The 24,155-nt window shown below is 39.0% G+C and overlaps 1 pseudogene across 1 annotated transcript in view; it reads left to right on the forward strand.

Moving 5' to 3' along the window:
• The window catches only part of LOC110217802 (mitochondrial adenyl nucleotide antiporter SLC25A24-like), a 43,821-nt pseudogene extending 32,095 nt beyond the window's left edge, over nucleotides 1-11,726 (forward strand). The window contains exons 4-7 of the transcript XR_013487091.1: nucleotides 2,479-2,586; nucleotides 4,822-4,989; nucleotides 6,778-6,928; nucleotides 10,905-11,726. The product of XR_013487091.1 is annotated as a mitochondrial adenyl nucleotide antiporter SLC25A24-like (transcript). The remainder of the gene's footprint in view (nucleotides 1-2,478; nucleotides 2,587-4,821; nucleotides 4,990-6,777; nucleotides 6,929-10,904) is intronic.
• The last annotated feature ends 12,429 nt before the right edge of the window (nucleotides 11,727-24,155 follow it).

The following is a 24,155-nucleotide window of genomic DNA, read 5'->3' on the forward strand; positions in this document are numbered from 1 at the left end:
GCTAAAGGAAGATGAACGTGTAGGTGAGTAAGACTTCTCTATGAGCATGCGAGACATTGGACATTTCTGCATGTTCATGATTATCCCCAGGAATGTGTGATAACCTGGTGCCATTTGTGAGCTGCTTATCCCAGCAGTCATGGCTTTCTATAGTCTGGCTCCACTTTACCTGTTGGACAGTGTCTCCTTCTATAGCTTGCTAAGGCTTTTAAGAGGTAGAGGTGAATAGGGAGTGCATTCTAGTTATGGGGACAGCTGCTACAAAGGTTTGGAGACAGACCATGGACTGTTGAGTCTGGGGAATTGCAAGCAGTTTTGCTGGAATGTAGGGTACATGAAGGGCAATAATTTGAAATAAGTCTTGAAAGATAGACTAGAAAGCTTTATGTACTTTGGTTGAAAAGTTTTAAGTACCAAGCAGAAAAGTTTATCTTTGATTTTAGAGACAGTAGGGAGCCCTTAAAGATTCTTGATTACAGGACAGACATGACAGACTTGTGCTTTAGGAAATTATTTTGGCAACTGTAAGGAGTCTCTACTGTAAAGGGGAGAGAATGGAAGCAGGGACCTTTATTAGAAAACTGTTGTATGGTTGCTGCCCTTCGTTCTCAAAAACGATCAAAATGACATCACTATGTTGGAATCAAGGTACAATGTGTCTGATGAAATCAAAATGGGCTCAGAAGGTTCTACCACAGGTTGGGCACAAACAGTCCACATGAACCTTTGGAGTTGAGGTGTCTAAATTTTCACATCTCTCGTTTTTTTTGAGCTACTAAAATTCTGCTTTGCAAGAGACTAGTCCAGGCAAGAAGTGATGAAGGACTAATTCAGGATTGTGGTAGTCTGAGTGAAGATGAGGGAATATATTTGAGAGATGGAGTGGAGGTAAAATTGATAAGATTTGTCAGTTGATTAGAGATGAATGGTGAAGGAGAGTAAACAGTTAAAGATGACTTCAAGATGAGAATGTGGGTGATAGGAGAATGATGATTCCCTCAACAGAAACAAAGAATCTCAGAGAAGGAGCAGCTTTGTGGAGGGGAGTTCATGGGGTCTATTTGGGACATATTGAGTTTGATATGCTTATTGGACACTCAGGTAGAGATTCCCAACAGGTAGCTAGTGATGCAAGACTGGAGTTTGAGAGAGAGAAAAGGGCTAGATATATAAATGTGGGAGCTTAGAGGAGCTTAGAGATGATAATTGAATTTATGGAAGCTGATGAAATCATAGAGAAGGTGTAGAGCCAGAAGAGAAAAGGGCAAAAGGAGAGCCTTGTGGAATACCCATGGTAAGGTGATGGATACTTGTTGAAATGAAGGATGTTCAAATCAGGTTCATTTTTTAAAAAATTAGAGAAAATGTTTTCACCCTAATTCATAACTGTTTTAATGAATGTTTTACTTTTTTTTTTTTAGCTGTTTGGCAACTACGAACACAATGACCTAATTGTCATTAGCAACACTTTTTGTTGTTATTAATGGGAGTGGCTTGGACCTGTGATTTCACTTGTGTAGGGGCTTCTCAGTGAGAGCTTTGTCAGAGCATATTGACAACTGTTTTACCACTTAGGATCTTGGAAAGTTGACTGAGGCACTGAGAGGTTAAGTGAACTGTGCCAGAGAGGGTCTCACATGTGTCAGAAGTTGAATCTGGGTTGTTCTGACTCCGAGGCCAACCACCCTGCTTCTCAGCAACAGCATTACTGTCAGGTAATAATTTCAGAACCCTTGATATGTGTAGCAGACCAATAGCCTCCTCAGCTTTAATTTATCATTTCTTATAGGCAGCTAAGTGATGCCCTAGCTAGAGGGCTGATCTTGGAGTTTTGAAGACCTGAGTTCATATCTTGCACTAGAAACTTAGCTGGGTAGCCCCAGGCAAGGTATTTAGTGTGTGTGAGACTCTGTTTCTTCATCTGTAAAATGAGGGTGTTGAACTCAATGGTTTGTAAGATCCTTTCGAGGGGTAACATTATAATCCGATGACCATCCTATCACACAATATTTATTTGCAATTTTTGGTAGTGGTACAAAGGTACAAGGTTCAAACCCTATCTTGGGGCACATATGCTTCATTACGGACATGGTGATGCAGAAGGAAATAACTACAGAATGTTCAGAATTGGATAAGATTTCGGACACTAACCTCATGCAACCCCCTACCTGACCTGACCTGATTGACAATGTACCCATCAAGGGATTGTCGAGATTTTGCTTGAACAGCATGTGAGTCCATGCACTCAACATATTTTATTGGATACCCCTTCTCCTGCTAGATGTGGAAAGGAGATCTAAAGGAGGTCCTTTGCTTAATATCCTAATGCATCATGCTTACAAGCATTCAAACCATATACATTCTGCTAGGTGGATGGAACTGTTAAACAAGATGTGGTTTCAAAAACCATACCTCCAATGACTGCTGTAAATCTCTTCCTTCTGTATTTTGTGCATTTGAATACCTTTATTAACACAGTATAAAAACTTGCTTGCTGCTGAGAGGACCACTATGGGAATTACAGAGAGATTTATTTCTGGATCTTTGGCTGGAATCACTGCACAGACCTTGGTCTACCCTTTGGAGGTAAGTGTCCCTATGAAACAGCCGGCAAGCCTACACTTTTAATGCTGATTATAGGTTGTATTTCTTTCACATGAGCCCTAGGTTGGGTCTTAGTATAAACTGGGCATTAGAGCTATAGAATTTGAAACTCCTGTCATTAGGTGCCACTAACCTAAGTAAAGCTAATTTTCCTTTAGGACAAACATAATATTACAGCTAAGAATATTTCATCTAAGTTGGTATTTCTGTGAATAGAAGAAGGCACTTTCCATTGGTTGCTGTGCCTAAGAGGTTTAATAACAATAGCTGACAATTATATAGGACTTCACAAATTATTCTCACAAAAGGCTCCATGAGGTAGGAAGTGCAGATATTATTTCTTCCATTTTAAAGATGAACAAACAGTCTCATACAGGTTAAGTGACTTGCATGACTTGTTAAATTTCTGGTAAGTTTCAGAGCTTGGTATTCAGTCCTGTTCTTCTGCCCCTGAAAAAAAAATGATTATAAATAACCAGTGATTTGGGGAGATTCAGATTTCCCCCTTTTTCTTTTATCCTCATTTCAAAACCTCCTAACCTCCTCCTCTATCCAGACCCCACCCACGTGGGGCAGCCATTGTGGTCTGTTCAGGTGTGGGTGGGGATAAATTCTTTGAATAATTGCCCAACGGCTGGGGGTAACTTAAGAAGTAAATGACATAATCAAAATTCTGGTCCAGCCCCTCATTGTAATATTCATCCTCTTGCATTCATTGTTAACCAACCAGAGTTGATTGCTGCCCTTAGGAACACCCCTCTTCCATTGGACATATAAGCATAAGCGAGCCTACTGCCATGATTGTCTTTGGTCTAAGAGAGAGATGGCCAAATGACTATCCTTTTATGAAAATGCTGGCATTATTAATAAAATGGTTAAATTACCCAGAAATTATGTCTCTTGATCCTTTTCAAATGCCATACCCCAACCTCGGAGATGCATTGCTTTCCCATTTCCCTCACTCCCTCTACTTTGCTAGATTATAAACTCCATGAGGCAGGGACTATAACTTATCTAATAATAGCTAGCATTTATATGGTGCTTTAAGGTTTGTAATATACTTTACATATCATAACAACTCTGAGAAGAAAGTGCTATTATTATAACTTCCCATTTTACAGATGAGGAAACCAAGGGACAGAGAGGTTAAGTGACTTGCCAAGGTCACACAGCTAGTAAATGTTTGAGCCAGGATTTGCCCTTGAGTCTTCATGAATCCAAGTCCAGCATTCTTTGCACTGCCTTATCTGAACTTTGTTTACCCCAGTGCCAAGCACATAGTGTTCAATAAATGTTGAGATTTGTTGAATTTCCACCACATCAAACTGCCTCTCTATAGAAAATCTTCATTTATATGCACATTTTAGGGTCACTCACATGAACACAATTAAGAATTATAGTGATTCGGGGACCTAGTTCTCCAGACATATAAACAGATCTCCTTTTGAGGTCAGTAGAACTTTAAACAGGCAAGGAACAGATACTTGTCAGGAGAATTAAATGTATTAGGAGACAAACAAGTTAGACCTGAACAGTAGGTGGATTTAGCAATTTAAAAGTCTCTATTTCTATGGTCGACTGGATCCTAGTACTGTCTCTATGACCCTTGCATTGAACTTTCTATAATAAATGTGATTTTACACTTTGATTTTGTGTTTCTTGGATGGGATACAAAATGGGCCCACCTTATTCTAAATTTAGTGTTAGAGCAAGATTCCAGTATATTTACTTTAAATGTTTTTGAAATATTTTTTTCTTCTTTGGTGTTTCTACATTCTGCACTTTGCTAGCTGTAGTTAATGTATAAGTTGGATTCTTTTACTTCAAGTTTGTTTATGTTCACTTGATAGTTATGTATTAAGTTTCTCTTAAGGTCTACAAAATGATTTGTTGTTTCTGTTATAGTTTATAAGTGTGAATAAATAGCCAGAATTTGCTTTAAGGTATTGCATAGGGAGGGCAGTTGGGTTAGATGTGTCATGCAAACCCAAGATGCCTTCCCCCCAACCCCCTTACTTATTAATTCCACCTCAACCTCCAAACTTTACTGGAAATAGTGGCAAAAAAGACACCAGAAGTTGATCAATGAAAATTCAATGAAAATGCAGTTCCATTTTAAATGGTTATATATGAGATTTGTATAAATTTGCAAGATAATGTAGTTGTGACACAATTCTGGTTTGGGTAAGTCTGATCAATTGAATTTCATTAATCCAGGTTTTAAAGACCAGGTTGGCTTTAGATTCAACTTCAAGATACACAAGAATATCTAATTGTGTCCAGAAGATGTTGAAGTATGAAGGATACAAAACCTTTTACAAAGGTTATGTTCCTAACTTACCGGGCATCATACCTTATGCAGGTGTAGACCTAGCTATGTTTGAGGTGAGTTCATTCCCAAATTGAATTAACAACCAATCTGTTGCAATGGAAAATGTGGTCTATAAACTCCTCATTAGTAGAATCTGATCTTATATTACTTATAATACTTATATTACTAAAGTAATGGCAAATATTTTCTGACTAAATAGTGAATTGAATTATGATACTATGTGGCTTTTTTTTTTGCATTGTTATTGGTCTATTTGTCCTGGGGCTGCTTGGTTCTGGGATTCCTTGAGAATTATTGTTTAGTCATTTCAGTCGTGTCCAACTCTTCATGATCCCATTTGGGGTTTTCTTGGCAAAAATACTGGAATGGTTTGCCATTTCCTTCTCCAGTTCATTTTACAGATGAGGAAACTAAGGTAAACAGGGTTAAATGACTTGCTCAGAATCACATAGCTACTAAGCGTCTGAGGCCAGATTTGAATTCATGAAGATGAGTCTTCCTGACTCTTGGCGTGGCACTTTATGTACTGTGCCACCTAACTGCCCTCCTTGAGAATTACTTGATGGTAATTGAAATATTAGACCCCAGTTCAGGTATGATCAGCATAGTCCTGGAAATAATGAAGAGGAAGGCAAAGGGGCTTCCTTTAGAAACATAAACAGTAATAGCTGGTTAGTACATGGTACTGATTAGGTCAAGACCCAATTCAATCCCCAAATGTGCCAACTAGCTACATTTTGGCCACTCTGCATTGTTAAAGCCAGCAGGCCATCTTGAAAGCAAGTGCTTCTGATTTCATAGAGTATGATCAAATCAGCACACACCCATTCCTACTATTAGAAAACCAAAGAATATGCTTTGCCATACTATTTCCATATTAGAAAGATAACATATTACTCTTATGGGTTTATGGAAAACATTATATTTTACAGAATTTTAAAGTATTCACTATTTTCTGGGTGAATGTATTTATTTTGCTTTTTGCCTCCATTATTCTGCTTTCATTCATGTAAATGAATTATCACCATTGGTACTGGGTTGGGCCACTTTGAGACTTTTGTTTTTGTAACTGAAAACATTTTGCCTTTAGACATGGTGTTTATAAGCCCTAACAGCTCTCTTTATTTTTGTGCTGTGGTGATACTTGGACATTGAAGAAAGACATCGCTGAAATTTATTATTCCACTTAAAATTGTATGTTTCACCTGAGGATACAAGAACAAAGTTAAAATCTCTTCAATAAAATATAAGGAAAAAAAGAAAGTTGTCAGTGATATAAACTTTTTGGTTTTTTTTACATTAAAATTTATTTCTAAACTTAGTATTTCAAAGTGGTTTCTGGGAGATCTGATTTGAAAAGATTAGTCTTTTCAGGAAATTGAGGTTTTGTGGTCCAGGCCTAATAGTGAGGGTACTCTGTTTATGATGCTCTGTGATTTGTAATTGCATGTAGATATACTACCTGACCAATCTTAATGCTAGGATAGTGTAAAGGGAGAAGAGCAAAGTTGATAGTAATTTGGACCAGTAGACATCTGTGTTTTATTGACTTTACATTGTATTTTAAAACGTATAGGCAGACCATACAAAATGCAAATGTTAGATGCCTTTGGCTTCTCTTTCTTTGTAGATGAGTCATATTCTGTTCAAATTGTAGTTTTAAGGAATAGCTCCATATATATTCTTTGAACAGATCTAAAGGGGCAGTCAAAAGAGTGTGGATTGCTGTGGTGAGGTCTATATTTGGCTGAAAGAAGGTGTTGTATAATTGATTTATAACTTTCATCCTACCTAAACTTATATAATAGTTAATGCACATTTACCACTCTGTTCCTGGACAGCTGTTGAAGAATTTTTGGTTGCAGCATCGTTCAAGAGACTCTGTAAACCCTGGGATGGTAGTAGTACTGGCATGTAGTACCTTGTCTGGTACTTGTGGTCAGCTAGCCAGCTACCTTTTCACTCTAGTGAGAGCCCACATGCAGGCTGAAGGTGAGTTTTGGCTCAGTGACCCTTTCATATCTTATTATTTGTATAGTCCAAGTAAGTACCTTCTCTCTCATTCCAATAGGTTCCCAGAAAGCTATGTCAAGTTTAAGGGACACTTTAGGTCAGCACCCATTCAAAACCATACCTCAGTAATGTTTCTTTTACCATACCAACCAAATACATTAGTTCAAAGCAAAAGACATTTAAGTTAAACAATATGGTACAAGAGACAGGTGACATTTCTTTTCATACATGTACATGTGATGTTTAAGAAGATCGAGAGATGTGGTTTCTGGGTGATTAATAATTTTATTAATAATGCTAGCGTATTACAGATACAATGGGTCAGTGACACTCTCAGATGCCAAAGATGAGTTACGGTGGTGGGCTCACAATTTATATACCCTTGGAAGAGTGGGTGTTCCTGAGGGTGGCAGTCAACTCTGATTGGTTAACAATTAATGAGAGAGAATGAATATTAGAATGAGAGGTGGACCTATTCTAATGAGGGGCTGGCAGGATTTACCTTTAATTATGTCATTTACTTCTAAATTGGCCAGCCTTGGGCAATCTAATCAAAGATTTTTTTCTACCCATACCTGTGTAGAGCACAATGGACTTCCTCACCTGGGTGGGGTTTGAACAAGATTGAAGAGAAAATTAATTCAATTGTATTATCAGCAATGTCCTTCAGAGACTGAACAACCTACAGGCTTCTGAAAAAACCCTGGTCCTAATTCAATAATTGATTATTAACAAGAGAGAGAAATAATAATTTCTCTCATAGGGGTACACTCTCCCATAGATTCCCACACCACTGGGGGGAGAGGAACATGGGAAGCCAAGGAACACACGTGGCAGAGGGCACTTGTGCAGGGAATACACACAGCCAGGGCAATTTATACTGCAAGGGCTAGATTCCTCCGCCCCTTACACGACCACTTGTCGCTTTCCTACAGAGCCATTGATGTTGCTCTGGAGATGCTATTAAGTCGGTTGTGTTCCCTACTGGGCTATGCTGTCTGCTGTATCGCCACCTGCTGGTCGTCTGTTTTGTTGCTGTCTTCTGGTTGGCTTTCTTTGGGTCCTCTCCTGCATTCTTGAGGGGCAAGTTGCCGTATCACCTCTCCACAACAGGGAGGGGGTGTCAGCTCTCTTTAGCCATAGCTTCAGAGGTCGTTTCGGCAGTTTTTGTGGGTCAGAGGCAGCTACTCAGTCAAAGCCAGCCGATTGCCTCTGTTTCTAGCTAATCCACCCGATCTAGGAACTCAGTCTTCTCTTGGGGCTGTGGTGTGAAATTTCTTTTCAATAATTAATCATGCCATCAGTCCTGGTGACTTTTGGTTCTGCATTCCTGTTGCTGTTCTCCCCACAGCTGAATCCTCTATATCTGCTTTAATTCATACAGGCCCCTTTGAGAAGACTGAGATGAGGTGTTACCCTGCAGGATTTTAGCAAAGATGCCATTTACTTTAAACACCATTGTCAAACGGAAGGAAGGAAAGGAGAGGGAGAAGGGAAGAAGCATTTCCCAAGTGTCTGCCATGTTCCAGGCACTGTGCTAAGCAATTTACAAATATTACCTCATTTGATCCTCGAAACAGCTTTGTGAAGTGCTATTGTGAGCCTCATTTTACAGTTAAGGAAAATGTAGACAGAGGTGACTGCATCACACAGCTAGTAAATGTCTGAGTCTGGATTTAAACTTAGGCCTTCCTGATTCCAGGCTCAATGCTGTATCCACTATATCACCTACCTACCTTCCTCAAAAAAATATTTAGCACTTGTTTCTTTTCCCCATTTTGTCACAGATAACTAAGTTAAAGTCTACTTTTCTGTTCTGGCTAGGTGGTGGGAAGGACAGATAATAAGTGAGGAATTCATTTTGTGTACTTTGATTAAAATGATAACCACTTTGGAATGACGTATGAAAACATCCTTGTAAAAGGTCAAGATTTACTGACTTAAATGCTGAAATGTCACCTTATGAGTCATGTTCCTCTCTGTCTGTGATCGACTTTGGTGTGACCAGTTTGGTCCGTGATTCAGTATTAGATATAGGTCTCTTACCTTGGTATAATGGGTAAAGCACTAGACCTGGAATCAGAAATGCCTGGGTTCAATTCCCAATTCTTATTAATTTTATAACCTTGGCAAGTTGCTTAACCTTACTTCATCTGTAAAAGGAGGGTAATAGCATCTACCTCACACAGTTGTTGTGAGGATGAAATGCGATAATGTATGTAAAGAACTTTGCAAAAAAAAAAGAGTACTATCTAAATGCTAGCTATCATTGTTATCATAGTTTAGAATATTTCAGGATTTTAGAATTAGGGAAAGGTATTTTTTTCAGTTTGATACAAGTTTTAGTGAAGGCTTGTATTTTATTTGTTTTCTAAGTACAGAGTGCTTGGAGACCCATTATATCAGGAATTTTAGGTCTTCTTGGAAGTTGATTCTAGTTATCTGCTAGGAATTTGATGACTACCTATAAGGGGAGCTATGCTAGAAGAACCAAGTACTATATGACAGGACTCTGGGATATCATGTGGCACTCCTTACATTTTGACTCCTCATCCCAGACGGCCAAGGAGGAATTCCCATTTTCCTGTATAGGTAGGCCCAGCTTGACTCTCTTGAGTCATTATGGAAATGATAATGCTGGTCTCAGTATGGTTTTTGGCAGGGACATCCTAGTATATGTCAACCTGATTATAGCCAGGTGTGACAGCTGTCAACCTGAAAGTTGGTTAAAGAGGCAACAAGCTAATAGGTAAATTCATATTGTTTATTCCCTTAAGTTAGCGACATGTACATGGAGCCAGAGCTTTAGCTCTGACTGAATCAAGCAATTTTAGGAGGACATTTAAACCCTGACTCAGAATGTCTGTGTTACTCAGATTTATGGTCTCCATATATGTTTAACCATAGCACGAGAAAGGAATTTTCTTAATTGAATAGGTTGTAAATACAATGAGATAGGAGAGTGTTCAAGTGTCACTTGAAATTGTAAATCAAGGATATCTGTGTTTCTTTTACCATTAACATGACATAGCATAGTATATGTCCACAAAATACCAAGATAAGAAAAGTTCCATTCATCAAGGTAGTGTCCAGGTTAAGGTGCCTTAGTGGTCATGAACAGAAGAATGCTGGTCATCTTCATCTGGTCTTGTAGTTGCTGACACAGGAAGTGGCATTTTGGGTTCACTCAGAGAACAAAGAAAAGCATGTCTATTATGTTGGGGTGCATCTTGTGGTTGATTAGTTCAGGCTCTGGCCCTTATTGGGCCTCAAATGATCTTAAATGATTATCTCAGCACAAGCCTGTAGTGCTGCTACTGGGGAGGCTGAGGCTGGTGGATCATTCAGGTTCAGGAGTTCTGAGCTGCAGCAGGTCTAACATGAATTCCAGCATCAATGTACTGGGCTGAGCCCTGGGTAACAGAGGACCACCAAGTCAACTAAGAAAGGGCGAACCAGCTCAGACTGGAAATGGAGCAGGTCAAAGCTTCAGTGCCAATCAGCAATGGGGCTGGTCAATCAATGGCACCTGCATTTCCCACCTGAGTGAGATAGGGACACCCATTTTCAAATAAATAAATGGAGGGTTAGGTGAGGGAGGGAGCTAGCTCTTTGTGGTGCTTGGAGGACTGGGAAGGCAGAAAATTTTCAATAAGTATACTTAGAAATCATTAGAATTATAATTCTGTAATTAAAAGGTTATCAAAAATGTTATCACTATCTAGTAAACTTTGTCTTCATGAATGACTTAATTGTGAGTGGGACTCTTTTTAAGGGCAAAGGAGTAGTAAATGCTGCCTTGAAGTCTAATGAAAGAGTTTTATCCCAGATTTGCTTGCTGAATTCTAGTACTGTGTTCTATTTCATCATATGGATTTGCTTAGCCAATGGAGAAGGAACAAACTTGAATTATAATATTAGGCTAAATTATTTTTTCTTGTTCTTCATTTTCTAGAAACATTGGGAGGAATTCCACCCACGAAGATGATCAGTCTCATTAAAATAATAATTGTTACAGAAGGAGGGATAGGATTCCACTAGGGCATCATACCAAACTTGGTGAAGGTGCTTCCAGCAGTCTGCATAAGCTGTGTCATTTATGAAAAAACAAAGAGGGTGCTGGGAGTAGCTGAAGTGTGAAATGTTGAACTGCTGTTATTAGCATAGAATGCTAATAGAAGAATGACAGTTTTTGATCGATTTTTTCCCTCTTAAAATTGTAACAGCCTTTGTGAACAGATCTTATATCTTTATCCCTCAAGGAAGGAATGTATCAGCTAGCATTTATAACATTTTATCTTAATTTTATATGTGACAGAATCTAAGGTAAAATCCTTAAAAATATAGAATTCTATTTCTCTTCCTTCTGACTCTCCTTTGAAGAGACTTGCCCTAGAATGGATTGAAAAATATTTTAGGTGACATTTATATTTATAAAGTAGAGCTGTAAAATGTTTGGTCATTCATATCAATTTGTGTTGAGCCTTTTGTACTTAAATAACTTTTAAACCTTAATTTTAAAAATGTTTTATGCATTTTGAATGTATTTTAAAACTACCAAGAGAAATCAGTGCATTTAAAATTATATTCAACAGCAAAACAAAATATATTTTGTGTTTTTGTTCTTAAAAAATGAAGTAGGATGTTCCAGGAGAATGTTTTTGGAGAATAATATAGTGTGATGACAATAAGTCTTTTAATTAGCTGCTGAACTGGAACTTCATGGATATAGTAAATCTCCACCCATCAGGCCTTTTCAAGTGAGAAAATATTTGTAAAGCACACAGCACACAGTGCCTGGTACATAGTAGGTACTTAATAAATGCTTATTTCCTTCCCTTCCTCCCTTTCCTTGGTTCTAGAAAGCCACTTGGGACTACTCTTGGAAATCTTACATTTCTGAACCTCAATCTTATAAAAAGTGAGCACTGTCTTCATTTGCTCTGCTGACTGGAGCTTTTTTCATGCTTAGTGCCCATAACTGGAAATCCCAGTTCAAGGGATAGGAGAGAGGGAACTGAGCTAAGTAGATGAAGATCAGATATACAGATCTCAGGCTAACTCTGTGGCATGTCATCATTACTTAGATTACCTTTTTTAAAAATTAAATTTTATTTATATCCTTTGTTTAAACATCACCTAGATTTCCTATGTTTCTCCTCGTTCTACTTCTTCCCATAGAGCCATCTCTTGTTTCAAAAAATAAGAAAGAGAGAAAAAGAATCCAGCAAAATTAATTAACATATTAAAAAAAATTGGGGCATTAAGGGCAGTGTTCCACCCTCACTGTTCCTCACTTGAACAAAGAATCTGTAGGAAGTGTCTTCTCTTATCTCTTCTTTGGGGCCATGCTTGGTAATTAATTTTTTTTAAACATCCAGCTTCAATTCTTTCTTATTATTCTTTCCATTTATATTTCTGTCATCATTGCGTACATTAATTCACAGGAGCCTTCTCATGTTTCTCTGTATTTACAATTTCTTTCAGCACAGTAATATTCCATTACATTCTTATCTCATAATTTGGCCATTCCACAACTGATGGGGATCTACTTTGTGTCTAGTTCCATATCACTACCAAAAGCACTGCTGGTGCTGCCCTTGATTCCTATACATTCCTCTCCTGTGGCTGTGAAATAAATGATCTGAGCTCTTCTTGAATGCAATAGAATATATCTACTGGCCTACTGGACTGTTAGGCCTCTAATCACTTATGGCCTCATACCTTCCAAAGAATAAGGAAGACCCAACCCATGGACTTAAAGAGTAACACACTCCTTTTATCTAATTTTTCTTATTTGCCATAGGTTCCCAATTTTAGGGTGACCTGTGTGCCTCATCCTACAATACTGTTCTTTTTTTTTTTTTAATAGCCCTGTTATCTGATCAAAAAGTGGCTGCCAGACCATTTAAATTGTTTTTCAATTTATTTCTATGATGTCCACAATCATACCATTCAAATTAAGTACATGTATAACACAGAACCTCCAATAGTATTCACTATTTAAAGACAAATTATTGACTTTTTTACCCCTTGGAAGCTTTTCCCTTCAAAGCTTTCTCTCACTTCAAAATAAAGATGGCATACAGATTCTAACAGCCCTTTTGGGGATAGTATATAGTATTTTTTCTTGTTAAATCACAAAAATTATCTCAACTGAAATTAGAAGGGGTTTAATTTTCCTAGTGAGAGGATCAGAAAGCTAACTAATGATTAGTGTTGGAATTAATGGAGGAGGTAAAGAATAGGAGGGAAGCACTAGACAGCAGGAATGACATGCCTGTGGTGTGTGGGGCTATGGATTAAGTTTGGGGGTTGAAGGAGAATATGGTGAGTAAATCCTAAGCTGAGCATAGGAGTGAATGTATAAGAAACTGGGTATTTGTGTGAGACGTACATATGTGTACATGTATAAGTCTATATTTGGAAGGGGCTTCTGAAGAGGGAAAGAAATGGGGACAGGGTAAGATCCTCTTCTTTCCCTGAGAATTTCTGGGATTGGTGGAGAGTAGAAGTATATTGAGGATGTGTCTGTCCCATGTCCTGTGTGTTCCAGAAGCTGGAAACATAAGGAGAGTGTCATGTTCACACACTCCCAGGAAGTGAGTAAGTCTCCTGTGAACAGGTAAGGGCCCAGTGAATGGGCTTGCATGATCAGGGGACACCACCTCTTCCCCTTATGATTTCTTTAACACCAACCCACCAAGAAGTATCTTGCTTTAGTCAAGAGGAGAGAGGAGGAAGGGAGAAAGAGAAGGAAGCCTGTCTTGGTGTTAGATTCAGATCCATTTTAGATTCAGGCCAATAGAATAAAAACTCTTTGAGGGCAGGAATTGCTTGAATTTTTTTTTAATCCACAATGTCTAGCACAGTGCCTGGAACACAGTAGCTGCTTAATAAATGCTTGTGTATTAATAACTAGTATTTAAAGCTATTTGTAACCTGACCCCAACCTATATTTCTGGCCTGATTATACATTATTCCCCTTCATGCACTCTACAATCCAGGCCAAACTAGTTTTTTTGCCCTTATATAATAGTTCTGCTATTATATAATATATCATAGTTATTATATATAACTCATATAATTATATATAAGTTATTCTGTATGTTATTATATATAACTCTGTATAATAGTTCTGCTGATGGAGGGGTTGTGGTGGGGGAAGAGGGAGAAAGAGAAATCCTTTCCTCTCCACTGTTTCTATTGTTATTCATCCTTCCTTTTTCCAAAAAGGACCAATGACATCATGGGGTTATGTCTTGACATGCACGTGAATTGGATTTAAGTGAGGCAGAGTTGCACCTATCTTCTCTACAGAATGCTGTCTTCTTGCACTAACTCAAACTCCCCCAGGCTAAACTACTTGAAATCCCTAGAGGTGTGGATCATTTTCAACCCAGTCCACCTAATTCATTCATAGAGAAAGGTTCACATTTATTAACTACATTATCCCTCTGTTATTTATGTTTTGCTTCAGGGGTAGACAGAGCAGTTGAGAACCAAATCCTCCCTCCCTTACAGAAGGACTTTATCCCTACTAAATTTGGTCTTATGAGGTTTTTGTCCTTTGTCCTAGCTTATCAATATCTTTTTGAATCTATTGTTAGCGATCCCTCTGAATTGTGGCATCTACAAATCTGACACACATGCCATCTTGTGCCTTCCTTCTAATCGTTGATAAGAATGTTGAATAGCACAGGTCAAAGGGCAGATCCTCAGAACCCACTTCGAAAGATCTTTTCCAGTTAACAGCTATGCTGATTGCTAGCAATTAGTTTCCCCTTTTAACCTCAGAGCCCTTATAATATATTCCAAACATATATATGTATATGGGGAGGTGACTGTCTTGGCATTCCCTCCATATTCCCACAGTGTTTGGGGCCAAAGAGAGCTTCATTTGTTGGAGAGGATTCTCTTTAGTTAGTGGCCTATGATTCCCAGAGGTCTTAGTGTAGCCTCTGCAGTATGTAATACCACCCAGCCTGTTCTCTACTTGCATACTCACACTTCTACTTTCAAGGGCTGTAGAAGGTTTGTGAAGCAGGCTGGCAAAGAGGAACAGGGGAGATGACAAAAAATGGCAGCCACATCTAGGCCATGCTGAGGCTACTATTGTGGCTGAAGCCACCAGAACACCAAGAGAGACCAATATATCTGAGACTACTATGCTAAGAAGGGCAGCTGCACAATGCATAGAGCACTGGACTGGGAACTGGGAAGACTCAACTTCCTGAGTTCAAATCTGACCTCATGAACTTACTAGCTATTCGAACCCCAGGCAAGTAGCTTTTAACCCTGTTTGCCTCAGTTTCCTCAACTGTAAAATGAGCTGGAGAAGGAAATGGCAAACCACTCCCGTATCTTTGCCAAGAATCCCAGGTGGGGTCAAGGAGAGTGGGGCAGGATTGAAACAACTGAACAGCAAGCATTATGCCAAGAGGAGTCAAGGAACCTTGAACTACAGTGGGGAGGGAAGTCAGTGCCTGTGAGACTGTTGATGTGCCATGAAAAGTTGGCAGTAAACTCTTTAGGTGCCATGCCAAGAGCCAGTGCTCCTACGACTTCTATGGCTGCTTTTCCCATGGGTTTCTCAATAAGCAGGTTGGTCCACTTGAGAACACACCTGATATGTGACTGCTGACTCAAAACAGAGATAGCCTTTCCTTTAGTTTTAGGCAGGCTTTTTTTCTTTTTCGGCAATTGGGGTTAAGTGACTTGCCCAGGGTCACACAGCTAGTGTCAAGTGTTTGGTCTGAGGCTGGATTTGAACTCAGGTCCTCCTTACTTCAGGGCCGGTGCTCTATCCACTGCACCACCTAGCTGCCTCAGGAAGCCTTCTTGATATGGACATATTGTTTAGAAATGTAGACTGTCTCTATGTGGGCAAGGTGCTGGTGATTGAGGCAGAGGGCTCAGTCTGCTCTTCTGTAGTACTCACAGTTTTAAAGGCATCTATCTCTGTTCCCTATAGATATATCTCTCCCAGCCCCCTGATAAGATTAATTCAATATGTCTTAGTGTATATAAGCCTCCTACAGATTTACACTACTTCCTACAGCTGTTCAGAACAAGTATGATATTTTTCTTAGCATCATGTTCTCAAAGTATCCATCAGCTGCTCTAACTATTCTGGGAGACAATGCCAAGATTATTAAAAGTTCTGTCAAAGCTTTATTAACAGGATATCTGGAATGGGAAGACTGTTTTCCCAAAGATTCCTCTGATATAATTGCTTAATCTAAAGAGGAAAACACCTGGCTAAACTCATTATTCTTATAATATTCAATAGCAACTCTTAGAAGACTGTAGGACAAGTGTATATACATTTTTAACCAAGAAACCAGCATCAGGGAAAAATTTAAAATCAGCCCTTTGTTGGCTATATTTACCCTAGACAGAGATGGATGTCCCAGACTTGGTTGAAACTATTTCCTTCCTCCTCCTTTCCCTCCCCCTCCTGCCACCTCATCTACCTATCTTGACCCTCAGAATCACTGTGTCACACTACACATAATAGTAAGAATAGAGTTATGCGGATGAGGCAGTTAAGGTGGGATTGGAGATCTTACCAATTCTTTTAAGTAAATTTTGTCACAGGACCTAAATTCTGGTGTTATAGAGATAGGGTTCAATCTGAGAGACTTCTCACAAATTATACTGACTCATTTCTGTGCAGAGTTTTCCCTGGCAACCTCAGAATTTGTCTCACTTTTTTCTGTCTCAGGGTCTCCTCTGAGAATACCATATAGATTGTGTCTAGGTTTCTACAAGGGGCAGCTAAGTGACAGTAGATAGAGTGCTGGGCCTGGAGTCAGGAAGGCTCATCTTCCTGAGTTCAAATCCAGTCTTAGACATTTACTAGCTAGCCCCTTAAGTGGCTTAACTCTGTTTGTCTCAGTTTCCTCATCTGTAAAATCAAGTGGAGAAGGAAATGGCAAATCACTCCAGTATCTCTGCCAAGAAAACCACAAATGGGGTCATGAAGAGTCAGACACTACTGAAACGACTGAACAACAAATAGGTCTCTACAAATGTGGGTAAAACGTGCTCTCGGTTACCTTTCAAGCACTCAAGTTAGCTAAATATATTAGATACAGAAGAGCTTTTATTTTATCCCACAGATTTTTTTTTGAAAGCTACACATATTTTATAAATAATTAAAGATAACCTTCTTGCCCTCTCCAAAATTCCATTTTCTATGTCAGTGGCATAAATTCCTTCACACTCATGGTGCTGTGCTGTGGTTGTGACTGCCCCAAAAGGAATTACACTTGAGGCCAGTGGAGATGATCTCTTAACTTTTGGTGAGCACTTCTCTCCAATAGGGATCCACACATACAGTTCTCTTGAGTTATCCCATGTTTTAGGGCTCTCTTGAAAGAAAATCTGCAGCCCCTTAATCCCACTGACCTGCATGGTCCATACAACTCATGGTAGCAATGGAGGCTGAGGTTGAAGTTCACTGGGAATGGAACCCCTCCTGTGTTCATGGGCTCAACCCAGCTGGGTTCTGGGGCCTCTCATTTATAAGTTCCAAGGATTGTCTTCAGCTGTCCCCAACTCCATTTGGGGTTTTCTTAGCAAAGATACTAGAGTGGCTTGCTGTTTCCTTTTCCAGCTCATTTATAGATGAGGAAACTAAGGCAAACAGGGTCAAGTGACTTGGCCAGGGTCACACAGCTAGTAAGTGTCTGAGTCCAGTTTTGAACTCACAAAGATGAGTCTTCCTGACTCCAGGCCAGGCACTCTATCTACTTTGCCACCTGGTTACCCTGGGATTGGATGGTCATTATAAAGTTATTGACCTTAATTAAGAAGGTGGAGTATAAATCTAAAGTAAATACTGTACATACCTAATAGAAATACAGATTGACAATGTCTAATGAAGAATGACTGCATAAAGCTTTTCAATTAGTATGTAACAAACCTGAACAGACTTGCCTATTATTACAAGTAATGACTGTTTCTTACTGGTATATTTCCCATAAATTAAGTATTTTCTTTTTTTTTTTTTTACTTAGAGTCTATAGAAAGGCAATATGGCATAGAGTAGAGAAAACTGACTTTGGAATGAGGAACATCTGAGTTCAAATCTTGCCTCTGAAACATAACTCGGTAAAACCTCTCAGTTCATCAAACCACTCTCTAAAACTATACATTGAAGAAAAGTTGCCGATTTGCATTGCTAGTGAGGATTTCCTCTCCCTGCCTTTCCCCTAGGAGTTCTCTGCTGCAATAAAATCACATCCAGACCAAAACTGGACTTCGGGCTCATTATGAATGTCACACAGGTGTAGATTGGGAACTCCAACTACACAGAATCTAGCGTGAGATAGAGAAATGAATTACTTGACAGACAAAAATCAAACCTAAAGACCATACCACTCACTACCATTAAAAGTGCCCATTGAAGATATGTGAGGGATATATTCGCTATCAATACAGTGAGTCATTGAAGTAGAAGGCAGCCACTCTGAAAATTATTTTGCGACATTCTTTTTGAAATGTGTGGTGAATTTTTTAAATTTAATTTTAGAAATGTATCCAGGATGAACATCTGAGAGTATAAGAAAAGGAAGAAAATGAAACTAAAATAAAATATAGGGCTTTTTTTTTCTTTTTTTGAGTTTGCTTCAAATCTTCAGGGATTTTTGCAGAGTGACTTTCATTATCTTGCAAGAAGTTCCTATGAAAAGTAAGTGGTGGTGGTAGTAGTGTGGTGGGGGTGTGGTGGTATGGTGGTGGTGGCAGGGCAGGTAGGTGGTGAAGTGGAATGAGGAAGACCTGAGTTCAAATCCAGCCTTAGACACTTATTAGCTATGTGACCCTGAAGTCACTTAATACCCATTGCCTCCAAAAAAAAAAAGTAATTGGGAGGGGGGTTTCAGTTTAAGTCAGGTTTGTTCAAAGAGATTCTTAGAACCTCAATACTATTCAAAAAGGTAGAATTTAACAGGAATTTAATGGTCACCTAATCCTGTATAAAAATATATTAAAAGATTATTAAACTGAGACACCCTCTTTATTGGGTTGATGGGGGAAAATGTGGTTTTGATGGGGCACTTGGGTACTCGTGCTCAGACCCCAATGCCAAGACCATATTTCTCCCTAGCTTCAAAAACACTCTCCCTGGCAGTTTCTCCCCAGCTCAAGGACACTATGCCTAGCAATTACCCATGAGTGGGCCCTAGTAAAACACTTATCTCTTCCTCCCTGGTACAGTAACAAACCACACCTGTAGGAATTATTAGTTTGAACTGGTTTTATACTGGCTCATAAAGATATTCAGTACCCACCGGCCTAGCTATACCAACTCCCTATCTCATTATATGCATCCTGGACTCCTCTTTATGTGTATCCTAGACTTAAGACATATATACACTCCCTACATTTATCTTGTCAAGACATTGATCAGTGGCAGACTGGACAATCCTTAGTTGGCCCTGACTGCTAGTTAACTTAGTAACATAGTAGAGATAAAAAATATACCTCCCTCGCTGGTGAACTTTTTCCTGGTGAACTCTCAGTAAAACGCCTGCACAGTAGATACAAAAAGTGTTCCTTTAAGAACTGGCCACTCCTTAACCACTCCCTAATCCTGCCCTGAACCACCTAATTAACATACTTGGCACGTGACTTTACCTGTACCCCTCTAAGGTCACAGGTTCCTTAAGAACTTTTGCCCCCTGAATACCGTAACAATAAACCTTTGGCAACTTGACTTAAAGATTACTTGGAGTCCATGAATTCATTCCAGAAAGCCCTGTCCTGTACTTTGGTCCTTGAGGGTTCTTTGAACCCCTCAAACAGCATCAGTTTCATTTAAATTAAATTCAAATTGGAGAACTTTAATTTGAAATCCTGGAAGATCCCTTCATCCCTGTAGTTGCCTTCTCCATTTGGTAAGTTCGTCCTAGAACTTCCATTTTGAAGAAGGTCCCAGGCCAGCCATACTCATATCTTCACTTCTCTCCTGGCTCTCTCTGTTCCTGTCTTCTTCCAAGCAGCCTTCTCACTTTGGAAGATTCCTTAGTTTTGGGGCTACTTACTCTTACTGCTGAGTACTGCTACACCTTTCATTTTGAGGAAGTATCTAGGCCAGTCATGCTGAGGCCTTCACTCCTTTAAGCCCCAGTCCATACTCTGGACTTCACTATGTCCCCATGTAGATACCTCCTCCCCTTCTCCCTCCCCATTTTCAACTCCTTTTTACATAATATTGTCTTCCCACCATTAGAATGTAAACTCCTCCAGTTCCTGATTATCTTTCTGTTTGCTTGAATTTTTATTCCCTGGGTTTAGCATAGTATCCCGCACCTAGTAAGCATTTATTGTTAACTTGACTTGAATTCAGAAACAGGTAGAAGTGGAGATTGGATAGCACCTTTTCGAATTCCTTCCCACAAGAGCCATCCAAACCCGAATTTGTCTTTTTGCGACTTCCATAGTTACTTCCAATTTGGCCCAGAAAGCAGAGCTTGAAGCAGTGGATGGAAGGTGAAAAGAGCCAGAGTTAGGCTTGATGTCAGGGAAAACCTGCTCATGTTAGAGCTGCCCCAGCATGTAATGGGGCTACTTCAGGAGATGGTGGGGTTCCCTTTCCTTGGAGGTCTTTAAGCAAAAGTTGAAGAATAGATTGTTGGATATGTTGTAGTGAAGTTTTGGGGGGGGGTCCGGAGGGGGGTAGAGTAGGGAAGGAGAAGGTTAAAGGTTAGAATTAGGCTAGATGGGCCCCAACTCTGAGATTCAATGATTCAGAGTCGACACTTACCTGCCTTCCGGCCTACTCTCAACTTCATTCCAATGGCAAAAACTTGGATTTTTTAGGAATTGGATTCTTGTCTCCCTGACTCATTTCCCATGATTCTTGTATCTTTTTGTTCTTCTGCTGTTTCTTAGTTGCCTCCTTTTATTCCTCCTTTCTTCTTTGTTTTTGTTTCTCAGTTTATGGTTCAAGAAGTAGCAATTAATTCTTGTAGGCAAGGTTGACCTCAGAAGAAAGAGCTACAGAAATCAAACAGACAAATAGATAAAGCATAAACCAGCCAAAACCACAACCCACAGCCAAGTAATTCCTACTTTCTGGGCCACAGCTTCATTCTTTGCAAGATGGAAAGCCCAGATTGTTTGATGATACAGGTCCCTTTGACTCTAACGATCTATGACTCTGAAATCTGGCTCCAGTAAATTTAGAACTTGCTTACCCAGACTTCCCAAATGACCACCGAGTGCTGGGTTCCTCCCTTCTTTCTCTCCAACTTAAAAAAAAAGCCAACTTACTTTGTCAAAAGGGAATCAAAAAGATATTGTGGAAAGGGATGAGGGCTGAGATTCAGTGAGAGCCCATCCAATTTTGGCCAGAGGCACAATTTTATTCTCTAAATGCTCAATATTTAGCACTATGTTTTTTATAGAGAAAACTATTCATTTATTCAGAAGTGATTAAATACCTATGACATTCCAGGTATCTTGATAAGCACTGGGAATAGAAAGACAAAAATGAAACATTTGATTTGCAAATTTTATTAGAAAACCAGAAACCAGTTGTTACAGAATGAGAGACTGAAATAACAAGGTCTAGTCAGTCTCATGATTATTGATTAACCCTTCCCCCAAGCATACAACATTTTATATTTAACCATTTCAGCATTATTTTTTGGGGGCTGATGATGGTGTTCAGTACTGACATATGCTGAGCATTTAACCTCTGGTTTGTGTTAATAAGCGTCACCAGATCCCTTTCTCCCTGTCTTGCAGACAAACACAGTCCCTTTTAAGGAACTTACTGAGAAGAACAGTAGATACAAAGATACTCCCTCCCATTCCCAACAGGCTTACTTTTCCCTAGCACACACAAGGTTCCTGGGGAGAGTGAGCTCAAACTTAAGGAACACTGGTAGTGAGGTACCCTGTGTAAAGAGCACTTTGGAAGTCCTTTTCTCATTTCACGGATCTTCTTATGAAGTTCCCCTTTAGATATAAATGTTGATCTCTGAGGATCAGTGCCTTTCAAGAGTTCAAAGTCAATACTTCTCCACATCACCAGGAGTCATTAACCCTGAAGCTGCTACCATCATCAGGTAACTGTCTATATCAGTAGTCACTTCCTCTGTTACCAGCCACTGCTACTTCCTCTGGTAGACTCGGCTACTAACTTTGGTTGCCAGTGGGTCATCTAATGGTTCTTCTGAACTGAAGTTCACAAGGTTATAACCTGGTCATTTCTGTCTCGGGATACTCAGTTGTCTTAGATTAGGGAAGAACAACACAAATAATAGAGATCATCTGGGTAGGAGAATGCCACTTGGCTACCTGGTACATCACACAGTGCTTTGCTTGCCAGGAAGGAAGGAAGGCATTGAGTGTTATTGAATAGAACCTCCATTCTTGTTTATACATAAGTAGACATCATCAATTACAGTTGTAATAAAGTCTTCCCTTCATTCCGAATATCCTTTGACTATCAGTCAAATAGTTGATCCAAAGACCATGCCTGATAATTTTCATTGTTGTTTATCTTTGAACATTGGGAGAATATGATTGGGATAGGCTAAATTCTAATATTATTTGCTTTTAAGACCTAATAGTTCTCCTGATGTTTTCCTGGCCCTTTCAGCCTTCTTTGGTTTCTATGGACTTAGCAGACCCCAGTGAATATCACATCTGGCCTTTTAAAACTTTTTTTCTTAATTTTCCTTCTCCAATTCTCCACTGCTATTTCATTCTTCATCCCTTTGCTCCCCTCCCCCCTTATTAAAACCTTTAAAATATTTAGCCAATATAAGAAATTGTGAGCAGGCAGATTTCAGAAAAACCTGGAAAGACTTACATGAACTGATACAAAGTGAAGTGATCAGAACCAGGAGAACATTGTACACAGTAACAGCAACATTGTGCAACGATCAACTATGATTGACCTCTCAGCAATACAATAATCCAAGACCAATTCCAAAAGACTCATGATGGAAAATACTATCCACATCCAGAGAAAGAAGTGATGGATTCTGAATGCAGATTGAAACATACTATTTTTACTTTAACTTTTTATGGTTTTTTCTTTTTGCAAACTTCATTTTTTTTACAAACTATTCTTTCACAACATGACTAATATAGAGATAGATTTTACATGATTGAACATATATAACCTATATCAAATTGCTTACCATCTTAGGGAGGGGGAAGGGAAGAGAAGGAGGAAGAAAATTTGGAACTCAAAATTTTATAAAAATTGTATGTTAAAAATTGTCTTTACATGTAATTGGGAAAAATAAAATACTACTTAAAAATAAAATGTGTAGCCAAATCATTTCCCCTAATTGTTACAGATGTTTGGCTTTGGCTACACTTTCCTATAGTATGTATTTCCTTCCTCTTCTCAATAAAGTCGGAGTTGACAGGTCAACACCTTATTAAGTGGCATCTTAAAACACTTTAAAAGTAACACCTTTGTCTCTCTTCTCGTATTCTAAGGATCTTGTAGTGCTTCATGAATAGTTTTAAGGTACAGTTATTACTAGCTACATTTTCCAAAAGGAAGAGCTGAGGCACAATATTTAATAAAGGAAATTCTCCTAGGAATATCCAGTTTATGGCTAGCAGAGGTGATAATGAAACTCCATATTCTACCCATAGGATTGTTGAATCACAGATTTAGGATTAAAAGGGTCTTTAGACATCATCTAGTTTTATATGTAACCTATTTTATATGTAACTGACTGAGGGTATTACTCTGATGTGGAGAAATTGCATTTTGGAAGTTGCAGTTCTTCTGTAGACTAAATGGAACTTCTTGGTTCGCTATTTGGAGAAAATATATATCATGACACCTGAGTGGGTCAGCAAATATCTTTAAAAATAATCGCAATCAGCTTAGGTCTGACCATTTCACATAGATGGACTTCATTTATCAATAGATTGTAATTAGGACTCCTCCATTATGCCACAGAAAACTCTTCATCCCAGAAGATCATTTCAGCCTTGGAATTCACACCTCAGAAATTCACTTCAGTCCCTATGGACCCTCCCTGATTGGATGGCTCTTTCCAGAAAATCCATTTAGGGTAGGTACCCAGGCCAGCCATCTCTTAATTTCTCACCCGGCTGCAAACTGGACTCCATCATACCCCTGAGAAATGCGTACATGTTCAGCAATGTACACGTATTCAGCAATAGAACTTCTATATAAGTTATTGCATCATTGACT

Source organism: Phascolarctos cinereus, unplaced genomic scaffold (genome assembly GCF_003287225.1).
Source record: "Phascolarctos cinereus isolate Bilbo 61053 unplaced genomic scaffold, phaCin_HiC Scaffold_5;HRSCAF=322, whole genome shotgun sequence".
NCBI classification, from domain to species: Eukaryota; Metazoa; Chordata; class Mammalia; order Diprotodontia; family Phascolarctidae; genus Phascolarctos; species Phascolarctos cinereus.